Source organism: Squalius cephalus, assembly GCF_949319135.1.
Source record: "Squalius cephalus genome assembly, chromosome: 9".
NCBI classification, from domain to species: domain Eukaryota; kingdom Metazoa; phylum Chordata; class Actinopteri; order Cypriniformes; family Leuciscidae; genus Squalius; species Squalius cephalus.
The window spans coordinates 3,307,501-3,320,111 of NC_137130.1; the positions used below are offsets into that span (position 1 = coordinate 3,307,501).

Consider the following 12,611-nt stretch of genomic DNA (forward strand, 5'->3'; position numbering starts at 1 on the left):
AAAACGAAATTGATAACAAGTTTGCAAAAACGGCAAACCTCATACAGAACCAAATAAAAGGTCTCATATAATATTTAATTTTCATATTTGACCTCTTGAGGTTGATGATGAACATTTTCTGAAGGTTAAGCTCATCCTCATCTCTATTCACAGAAAGTGCAGAACGCAGTGTAAGTGTGCAGTCATCCATACGGAAATATCCATATCAGACCTACTTTTCAGATTAATGGTAAGTAGGTCATTTTAGTAAATGTGTCAGTCCGATTCCTTATTTGGTTCCATGTCAATTAAAACATCAGGATTAGACGTGATTTAATGTCCCCGAGTTCACGGTGGCTAAACAAGCTGATTTTGGCAACGACCTTTTGACATGCACACTGCAAAAAATGCTTCTCTTACTTAGTATTTCTGTCTTGTTTCCAGTCCAAATATCTAAAAAATTCTTAAATCAAGATGCATTTACTAAAGTAATAAAATGCCATAAGATATTATGTCTTGTTTTCTGGAGAAATAAATCAAAATTAAGTGAGTTTTTGCTTAAAACAAGCAAAATGATCTGTCCATGGGGTAAGAAAAATAATCTTGTTTCTGTTTGAATTAAGATCATGGACAGATCATTTTGCTTGTTTTAAGCAAAAACTCACTTGATTTTGATTAATTCCCCCGGAAAACAAGACATAATATCTTATCTAATTTTACTTATCAAGTAAATGCATCTTGATTTAAGAATTTTTTGATATTTGGACTGGAAACCAGACAAAAATAATAAGTAAGAAAAGCATTTTTTGCTGTGCAAGCGCTACTTGCATTGCATAGATATTGTAAAAAATATATAGCTTGCCAGACCAGATTAAATCATTTTCTGTTTTTTATGAAATAAAATGAAACCTCTAAGTATAGAAACAACAACAGAAACCTGAACTAGTAATATCGTGCTTAAATACGTGAGTGTCCTTTGCACTTATACTTATTACAGCCATCTGAGGCCTTTTGAAAGCCCTGGCGCTCTGGTTTACAAACCACTTCCACTTTTAAGAGGCGAAATGAATTGAATCTGTCATAAATAACTGAATATATGCCAGGAAAGTGGGATGCCTTTGACTCTTAATGGTGCACGAATGTCCCGCACAACAAAAGGCGGCACATAAGCGCAGCCTTAAGCCGTTCTGAAATAGCAATTTCCATCATTGGTTTGCTGGAGGGACGCCTCGTTCAGCGTGATGTGAATGTAATGTGGCAGTGTAGACCTGTGTTATAGTGAGTGGCCTCCACGGGATTACTGCATGCTATATAATGCGTGTGTGGACATGAAGGCATCTGTGCTGGGCATTCGTCTTTCTGCTGCTTCTGAAGCTGGTTATTTCAGGAATTGACTGTATGCATGGTCTAAATCTAAAATGACAACAACAAAAAACACGATTTTGCTCCTTGTATTTTCATTTTAGTGGCTTCATGCAAGAAATATTCCATGTCTTAACACAATTGTGGTACATTTTCCACTGAGGTAAAAGTGCATGGAGTTGCACACTTGAAATTCGTTTATATTGGTAACATTTTAATAAGGTTCCATTGGTGTAAAGTATTTAAGTAAATGTAATTAGTTTCTGTACCTTTTTGGCTACTTTGTAGTTTGACTGAGTATCAAAGATATTAACAACGTTTAATCTTGACTACATTTTTGACCAAGTATATACACTCTTTACTCTTTACTTTATTTGCATTACTCGTTATGTTTTGCATGGTACCTAACTTTTTCTGCAGCAGTTTATTTCTGCTACGTAAGAAGTGATATCGCCGTCTACAGGGCACTGAAGGTACTATATCTTGTGCATTTGCTCTTGCTCACCCAAACTTGTCAACAAAGCAACTGGACAGGTACAGTAGTAGTGAATCACAGGTGTTTCATTTTCATCAGGTGAGGCCGAAACCAGCACATCCAGTGCATGCCAGTACGCTTTGACTATTTAAAGGGGTGGTTGATTATCATTTCACTTTTCTAACTTTAGTTAGTGTAATGTTGCTGTTTGAGCATAAACAACATCTGCAAAGTTACAACGCTCAAAGTTCAAAGCAAAGGGAGATATTTGCTTTTAAAGAAATCGCTTTTTAAGGACTACAACAAACGGCTGGTAGAGACTACACCACATTCCTCCTGGGTTAGTGACATCACCAACCCTAGAATTTACATAAACCCCGCCCCCTGAACACGATTTATAGATTATCAAGACAGAATATGCTAATCAATGACTAGAAGATAACTACACATAAGCTTCATAAACTCATCAACTAACCATTCAGAAATGTCCTGTTGCTTCTACATGTTGTCACTTCTTCTTGAGTCTCTCCATCTTTGTCTGACTCCGCTCTTGAAGCTCCGCCCCCTGTGCCGGGAGCAGCAGCTCATTTGCATTTAAAGGAACAGACACAAAACGGTGCGTTTTTGCTCACCCTCAAAAATTGACAATTTTAACATGCTATATAAAAATATCTGTGGGGCATTTTGAGCTAAAACTTCACATACACACTCTGGGGACATCAGAGGCTTATTTCACATCTTGTGAAAGGGCATTATACCACACCTTTAACATTATATAACATCTGTTATATTGAAGAGACCTTTTTAAAGTATATTGGTTTCCTTGTGCACTATTTGAGCACTTGAGCTTAAAATGTTAGGTGTGGTGAAAATGTTGTTTATGTGTCTATGTGGTGTTTTTAATATGCTTTAAGACAAACCATGTGTAAATTCATAAGTCGACAGCATTGCTGAGTATTTCCTCCTTAAAACTGCAGTGAACCAAAGACAGTCTCAAAAACACGCTTTGAAATCAGATCAACGTGTGATCGTCAACCAGTGGATCTCTGAGCTGAGTGAGTGAGTGAGTGGAGGCGGGGCTCATTTGCATATTAATTGAACCGCGCATACTAAATGAGGCAAGGGTGTCGAGTTACATTCAAGATATTTTAAGGCATGAATTTATTTTCAAGGAAAAACCGTTGAAATATGTCATTTTGGTGATCAAAGATGAGTTTTAAGGGATACAATGATTGGGGGGACTTTAAATGAGACTTGAGTGTTTAGGCGTGTAAGAGGCTGTTGTGTCATTGCAATTTTGTAGCGTTCAGTTTCATTTTGTTTTTATAAAATAAACGTGATTGCTGTCTTACAAATCAACCTTTTCTTGTTTTTCACTGGCATGTCTCTGAGGTGTCGAGTGCATCTTTGAGCCTACATTCAGTAAAATACTTCAGTACTGTGAAATCAGATACTCGAAGAGTTTTATTGGAATGGGTGATTTGTAACTTGGAGTCATTTTCGCTGTAAGGAATCTATACTTTTACTCAAGTATGGTTTTCAGGTACTCTTAATGCATTAACTAACAAGGAGCAATACTTTTGTTACAGACTATTTATTAGTCTTTGTTAACATTAGTTAATAAATATACAACTGTTAATCATTAGTTCATGTTAGCTCAGGTCAATTAAATAATATTGAAATATGAGGGAAATAATTTCTATTTTTAAACATGACAGAACATCACTAAACTTGTTTAGGTATTTGTCTGACAAAATTATTTGGCAAAAAATGGTAAAACTAAAGTTACATATTTTATTTTACTATGCAATAAAATGCAATCTCTCAGGAAAAAAGAGTACATAATCAGTTATTAATATTTCGTGCTCATAATTTCTTTGTATGACAGCCTGGATAAAAATGATGTTCGTAAAATTTGTCATGTTTCATTGTGTTATCATCACAAATAAAACAATCAACTCCAAGCACAACTACGCAATATGCTTACAAAATGTTTGGTTACACTTTATTTTAAGGTGTCATTGTTACAGTGTACATATATTTAAATACTGAGTAATAATAATTAAGTGCATGTATTTACTATAGGGTTAGGGTAGAATTAGGGATTGGTTGAGGGTTAGTTGCATGTAATTATGCATAATTAACTGTTAATACTATGGTAAGTGTAACAAGGACACTGTATAATAAGTGTTACCAAATGTTTAATAATATTCAAATAAAGGGTGAAGATGTCAATTCTCCTAGGCTGGGCATCACTTTTGGACATTACTGTATGTCATTTTTAATGCGTGTTGTTGCAAAATGAAGTGTGTTTATCTGCCTCTCAAACACAGCTAAACTCTCCCAGGGCTTCCTCATAAATCTGTCCGTCTGCTAAAACGGTAGTACGAATGCTGAAGTGTGTGAGCGCACATACTGTAATCCTACAGGGATCTCCACAGCAGATTGAGTCTGTGACTGTACATCTCTGTGTCTCTGCAGGTCTACAACAGCAGAGAAGCTCAGAGAGCATCACAGATGAAAGGAATCTTCCGGGTTCAACACCAGTTACAAGTAAAAAAAAAAGAGAGAAAAGAAGATAAAATCACGGTTACAGTAAGGCACAGAGCCAGTGCTCCCAAGGGTTTTATAAAGCAGAATCTGAAGCCTTTTTGGTAAACCACTTGCATTAATTATTCAGTAAAAACTGTATTTATTTTCAACTGTATGTATTGTTCTTCTTAAGAAGGAGCTACTTTTCTAAGTGCATGAACTTACGGTTACCTACTTAGTTGCACACTTCTGAGGGCTCATGCACCGGCCAAGAAACTGCCATTCAGATGAATGAGAAACAGATCGCTCTCTCCAGTTATCCAAGACCTTGTCGGTTTGCAAAATGTGAACAGTCTCTACACTGAACAAAATTGGTGTAGGATTTCCTTTGAAACTATTTTACACTAATTAACACTTTATAATAAGGTCCTATGACGTATTAGCTAAAGGTACACTATATAACTTTTGGCAGTAAAACAGCATATATTTAGCAAAAGACCCTTGTTTTGGTTGAGCTTCGGCTGTGCGTGAGTGTGCATATGACTCTTCACAATAGATAATGCTTTATGATGAACTCTGTTAGAGATATATATGATAATTTATCTGTTCAATAAAATTAATCTTAAAGTGCCCCATTATGGATTTTTGAAAATGACCTTTAGTGTGTAACATAGCTCTGAGTGAATGAAAACATCCTGCAAAGTTTTAAATCTGAAAGTTCACTTGCTAACTGGCTAACTCACGTTGTCTTACTGAAATACTTCTGCTAATAAGTTGTGGGCCACTATTACCTATAACTGTGTATATTAATGCAGATCGTCTGTCGTTCTCACTACTTTAAGTAAAGATTAAGCATGGAGCAAGATTTGTTTTACCAATGTTTATGTTACAGTCATTCACGCTAGAGCTCGGCTAATGTATGCACTGTTATTGATACAGTTTTCACATGTTCACCGCAATAAATTAGAAAAATTCTCTGTAAATAAATAAGTAAAATAATCGGTTTGTTGATGGACATGCAGTTGTTAATGCTGATGGTGAGGAATTACAGTTGCAACATCTCATATAATGTACCACAAACTGAGTAGTGTATCACTGAAACGTCCTGCTCGAGTCGTCCTTGCGATGGAGGTTCGGGTTGAATGAATAGTTCTTCCAATGTTTCATCATCGGACTCGCGCTCGCATTGATCGACGTCATTGTTCGTTACTGTGTTTTTGTTTACGGTGTAGGAAGCCTCAGGACAAGCAGAGCTGACGTTCTTATGGCAATGGGCATGTAGACCAATCACATCAGCCTGAGCTGTCTGGCCAATCAGAGCAGAGTATATCGCGGAAAGGAGGGATTTAGAGAGATTGATTCATCTGACGAGCCGTTTGAGAATCATCGTTCCAAACCCGTAAGACTTTCGTTCATCTTCGGAACACAAATTAAGATATTTTTGGATTAAATCCGAGAGCTTTTTATTCCTCCATAGACAGCAACGTCATTGCAACTTTCAAGGCCCAGAAAGGTAGTAAAGACTGTTAAAATAGTCCATGTGACTACAGTGATTCAAATGTAATGTTATGAAGCATAGAGAATACTTTTAGTGAATGAGACTGAGGGAAGTTAGCGATGGAAGGAAATAAAAAATTAGATTGAAACGCAGCCCATCCTGCTTGGTCTAAAATATAAACTCTTATAATAGGATTACTATAGTAAATCAGGGTAAGACAAGATGATGTATTGACAACTTATTTAAAGGGGTGGTATAATGCCCTTTTCACAAGATGTAAAATAAGTCTCTGATGTCCCCAGAGTGTGTATGTGAAGTTTTAGCTCAAAATACCCCACAGATATTTTTATATAGCATGTTAAAGTTGTCACTTTTTGAGGGTGAGCAAAAACGCACCGTTTTGTGTCTGTTCCTTTAAATGCAAATGAGCTGCTGCTCCCGGCACAGGGGGCGGAGCTTCAACAGCTTGTGTCCTTTTACCTCACATAGACACTTGTTTTTTTGTGCCTTTTATGTTCAAACCGGAATGATGGAGAGACTCAAGAAGAAGAGACAACATGTAGAAGCAACAGGACATTTCTGAATGGTTAGTTGATGAATTTATTAAGCTTATGTGTAGTTATCTTCTAGTCATTGATTAGCATATTCTGTCTTGATAATCTATAAATCGTGTTCAGGGGGCGGGGTTTATGTAAATTTTTGTGTTGGTGATGTCACTAACCCAGGAGGAATGTGGTGTAGTCTCTACCAGCCGTTTGTTGTAGTCCTTAAAAAGCGATTTCTTTAAAAGCAAATATCTCCCTTTGCTTTGAACTTTGAGCGTTGTAACTTTGCAGATGTTGTTTATGCTCAAACAGCAACATTACACACTAACTAAAGTTAGAAAAGTCAAATCATAATCAACCACCCCTTTAAATTTTGTTAATGTTTGAGCAAGTGTACATTTAACAATAACTAACAATGAGCACTGCATTTGTTACAGTATTTATTAGTCTTTGCTAATGTTAGTTAATAAAATGTCAGTTCATGTTAGCTCAGGTCTAGATAATATTAACTGATACAACAATTGATTGTAATAATGTATTAGTAAATGTAGAAATTACTAAGATTAATTAATGCCTTAGAAGTATTTTCCATTGTTAGTTCATGTTAAATAATGTTAACAAATGGAACCTTATTGTCAAGTAACACATTGAATTGAAGTAGAAAAAAACTAAAATAGTGTTTTCTTGTAAAACGTATTCTAATAATATTTGCTTACTCTAATAACTTTTGTGAAAAAACCTTGTGCATATTGTGAAAGTTACTGGCTTTACCGGCATTATTTGATCATGACATTGAGGTTTGAGGGAAAAAAACATATACAGACAAGGCCACTAATTCTATACTAGTTTAATGTGAACACTTAAGTCTGAGGAAACTGTATACTTCCATTGCAAATGCTTTAGAGCTGAACTTGCATTGAACCCAGAGCTTAGTCCTTGTGCTTTTCAGATCTAGTCGAGATGCATTTGAGAAGATGAAGATGTCTGGATAATGCAATGTGACGTGAACAATCATTACATTTTGAAACAGTACACCAGTCAAAGCCGTCTGAAAGATGCAAACGCACATTCCCGAGCGCTATTACACATTTAAACAGGGTGTTTTTTCAAAGCATCTGTCAGCGGCTCAATGAACCCCAGCGCTGAATCAGCAGAAAAACAGCCATGAATCAGTCAGAGAATGATAAAAGACAGAAAATCAAAGCTCTGCCCTTCATCCAGACACGTCTTTCCATCACGCAGTGTGTGTAAGACATCAGTTCTGCTTCATCTTTACACAGAAAAAGCTCAAGAGAGAAGATCTGATCAGTCTCTAACCGGAACAATCGTCTGAAATCATTCCCTCGGGTTCTTTACACTTACAGCAAAGCTTCTCAAAGACACCATGCTGCTCGCTTTGGGGCAACAATCTCAGAATAGCATGAGCACAATGGGTTTGTTTAAATCGGAATTCAAACTGTGTAATTATGGAGCTGTTAATAAAAACACTGAGCGCCTCAGAGGAACTTTCTGTGATTCATAAACACAGATGCTGCTCTCTTTATATATATAAACTTTATTACAGGCTCTAGGCCCAACAGCAGGACATACACCATACAAAAAACAACAAAAAAAAAAACAAAAAAAACAATTACATAAACATATACAATACACCCTTTTTCACAAAAGTCTTAAAAGGCACTCATACCAATGCTTCCATAGATGTGATTGATATCGGACCGAGCTACACCTGGGACTTGTGAGCCTTACTATAATATAGTTTTGTGACTCATCAAGTCGACACATAAACATTTATGATACGAGCCAAAAACTTCTACCGTTATTGTCCAGGAGAAAAAGATACGATTCATTTCAGACACACACTGACCTTTTGGGACATGATGCCTCTGTAGTGGGGCATGTTGTCACAATGGAAACATGCCATTAGAAAAGCCTATTAAAATGTAGATTTTCAGAAAACGCAAAGCAAACTTAAACAAAATATTAAATCATTGTTTCGGTCAACAGATATTAAAACTAATGAATTGAATTAAATAACTGATGATTTATGAAATAAAGCCTTTATTTTAGTTTCTGCTTTAAATTTTTTAAGTGCAATCAACTTGGATGTTTAATTAATTTAATCTAAAATTACATTAACTTAAAAAAAAAAAAAGTTGAATCCTGTATAACTTATAAAGAAAAGTTGAAAATTGCCTAACTTAAAAGCAATGTAAAAAAGTATGTTGTCATAACTCACTGATCATATATTTTTTACAGTGTAGGTATAATAATAATAATAATAATAATAAATGTTATTTGTAATGCGCTTTTCTAAAGTGCTACAGTAAAATAAACAGAAACAACAAGGGCAATACAAAAATTAATTAAATAAAGTCTTAAATAAATGTGTCTTAATCAACTTTTTAAAGTGTCCCAATGTTGGTGCATCTCAGCTTGGGGGATTCGTATGAAAAGGCTCATGGTCTTGAGCTTACATGAAGGCTGATGTAGTAAAAGAGAGTTAGCAGAACAGAGAGAACGTGATGGAGTATAAGGGCTAATGAGATCTCAAAGATACTGAGTGCAGTCCCAAATAGTGCCTTGCATGTTAAAAGACGAATTTTAAAATCAATTCTCACATTTATGGGAAGCCAGTGCAACTGTGAAAGCACCGGTGTGATGTGTTCTTGAGTGAGCACACGGGCAGCAGAATTTTGAATATACTATAGCCTGCTCAGAGATTTAGCTGGAAGACCAGAGAACAAGGCATTACAGTAATCTAACCTAGTTGTAATGAAGGCATGTATAAGCCTTTCTGTGTCTGCAAAAGAGAGAAAAGGTCTGAGTCGAGCAACGTTTCTCAGATGGTAAAAAGCAGTTTTAGAGATGTGTTTTATAAGTGCTTCAAATGTTAACCGGATCGAAAATGACAACAAGATTCTGCACCTGTGAAGTGGGAATTACCATGCTGGAGTCAACAATCAAACTAATCTGCTCGGCCTTGCGAGAAGCCGCCACTGTACCAATCTGCATCAATTCAGTTTTGGAGCCGTTCAGCTTCAGGAAGTTATTCTGCATCCATATACTGATCTCTGCTAGACAACTACACAAAGCTATTAATGAGCAATCAGGACTAGTGGTTATGTAAATCTGCGTATCATCCGCGTAGCAGTGATACCCAAGACCATATTTCCTGATGATCTGCCCAAGAGGAAGCAATAAAATAGGACCCAACACTGAACCCTGAGGAACTCCCTGTCGAACAGGCACGGTATCAGATTTGTAATGACCCAAGCTGGGCACGATTCGTTAAATAAGACCGAAACCAACTGAATACTGCTCCAGAAAGACCCAGACAATTTTCCAGCCTATCTAGCAGAAGAGAGTGACGTATAGTGTCAAAAGCGGCACTGAGGTCTAATAAGACCAAAATACTGCATGCACCAGAATCTGCCGCAATAAGAAGATCATTAATGAGCCTCACTAGAGCTGTCTCAGTACTATGCCCTTTCTGAACCCAGATTGAAAAGGTTCAAAAAGACTGTGCAGTGCTAGGGGATGATTTAACTGAATAGCCACAACACGCTCGTAAACTTTAGCCAAGAATGGAAGGTTAGAAATAGGCCTGTAATTGGACAAACAATTCCAGAACTCAATGATAAATTCACAATTGAAGTCATATGAGGGCAGATTGATGCAAGGCTGAGCAGAGAAACGGATCTAATATACTGGTAGTTGAATTCATGGACTTAACTGTACTTATAAATAAAATCAACTCCAACCATGTCAAAGTTCGAAAAGGTAGTGGTCGGAGGGTTTAAAGGCTGAGTATCAACTAGCTCAACTGGGGTGATAGTGATTAAAGAGCTGTATATGCCCTCAATCTTTCCAGTGAAATAATGAAGAAACTTATTACACTGGCCTTAGTTGGTTTAAGAAGATTGTCAAAATTAGTTGCAGCATTACCATTAGTATTCATAATGTCCGTTATAATGCATAATATCTTTTTATAAATAATTGTAACCAAAGTTACATGTATTATAATATTATGCATTATAATACATTATAATAAATGCATTATAATATTTCTCCTGTGTTTTAATGCATTATACTAAGTATTATAATGTATTATTTAAAAAATTCATGAGATTATACAATGCATTACAAAATACTGTTATAATGCATTTTACAGTAATATGAAAGTTTTAAGTTAGGTGTTACTGTGTGACAACTAGCCCCGGCCTCCTCTATAGCTAGTGTTTTAAAGTCCCCCTGTAGTGAAAATCAACTTTTTAATGTTGTTTATATGTCTATGTGGTGTTTTTAATATGTTTTAAGACAAATTATGTGTAAATTCATAAGTCGACAGCATTGCTGAGTATTTCCTCCTTAAAACTGCAGTGAACCAAAGACAGTCTCAAAAACACGCTTTGAAATCGCTGGTGTTTCTGACGTCACAAACTTGTAACCTTGTAACCTTATACCTTGTAACCAATCAGATCAACGTGTGATCGTCAACCAGTGGATCTCTGAGTGAGTGAGTGAGTGGAGGCGGGGCTCATTTGCATATTCATAGAACCACGCATACTAAATGAGGCAAGGGTGTCGAGTTACATTCAAGCTATTTCAAGGCATGAAGGCATTTTTTTCAAGGAAAAAACTTATAAATATGTAATTTTGGTGATCAAAGATGAGTTTTAAGGGATAAAATGATTGACTACAGGGGGACTTTAAGGGTTTTTGCTCTTTGCTTGTAACCCTCTCATGAGGAAAGTAATGTATCCGTCTCTGCTGACTCGGCTCAGGTTTCCTTCTTTCAGTACAGGCGAGGCTCATCTCAGGTAACATGACAGTTACTTTAACACTCCTACAGTTTTTCATTTACTCTGACTTGGCACGAGCTTAAATGTATCAGTGAAACAAGTGTGAAATAAATGTCGTTCTGTTGTAAATTCTGGTGAATCACCTTCCCTTTGGGTGAAGACGGTGCAGAGGTTTTTGAAGTGGAAACAATTTGCATATATTGATGAATAATTCATGAGGCCTGCTCTGAGCTACTGTTTTCCTACTAAAACAAGAAGCATTAAGAAGTGTAAATACTCCTTTGGCAACTGCAGGGCCTTGACCTTACAATCATGAGGTTCAGTTAAACACGGCTACCTGGAAATATCAGGGAGTTTCAATATCAGCGCTAATGAAAATTAATAAAACATAAAAAAAATCATGGGCATTTATAGGCTCGTAAATAAGAATTTTTGTAGTTATGCTCAGCTAGAAATTTCTCTTTGCAAATGCAATCTTTAATAGAAATTAATAAAATTGTAAAATAATTTTATTTCCATAAAATTTCACAAATTTCTATGACTTGCCCGGTTGTAACAAGGATTTATTTGAAAATAAAAATTTAAAATCATTGAAATGCATTGGTCAAAAGTATGAGAATCCTACTGAAGTTTGTCCTATGAGACTTTCCTTATCTTTAATGTTTTGAATCTTGAATTTGGTCCCAAATATGTTTTATGTAAACTGCTTTGATTAATTTTAAATATGTTTTTCATGTTACTAAATAATAATATGTACTTTATATAAACATTCCCTGTGTTTTGAGCAAACTTGTGTCAAATAACTAAAGTACATCGTAAATGTTTTTGGGGGGAGTGGCCATTGGCTCTTGCTCATGAATATTTAATTAGGTAGGCCTGGGGAGGAATGGAACTGTATATGGACTTTAAATAGTTGTTAATATCTGATAACAACAGATCTCTGCAATGCTGTTTTGTATTACAGTAGATTGTTTCTAATCGTGATCTTTTTAACTAAGCTGAACGCTGTTCATATGCAAATATTTTTTATGTTTATGTAATATGTTTCGTCTATGTCACATATTACACTCAGACTTTTCTTTTTCAAAATTCACATATGAAGTTTGACGGTGTAATTTAAGTTGTAGAGTCTCTTCAGATTATATTATCCACACACCTCATTTCCTCAAAAAAGGAAATGTGCTATATTCTAAAAACCATATTCATATTCTTATGCATTATAATAAATGCATTATAATATTTGCAGATTCCTTGTTACATCTGTTTTAATGCATTATACTTTTTAAAGGTGTAACGCTGAAGATAAGTATTATAACTGTCGTTACAATTATTCATGAGATCATACAATGCATAACAAAAAACATTTATAATGCATTATACAGTATATAAATGTTATAACCCTATCTTCTATATAT

At 35.7% G+C, this 12,611-nt stretch overlaps 1 protein-coding gene across 1 annotated transcript in view; it reads right to left on the minus strand.

The window, feature by feature from the left end:
• The window catches only part of LOC307164818 (E3 ubiquitin-protein ligase MARCHF4-like), a 31,316-nt gene that overhangs the window by 16,961 nt on the left and 1,744 nt on the right, over nucleotides 1-12,611 (minus strand). The gene's annotated exons all lie outside the window — the stretch shown is intronic.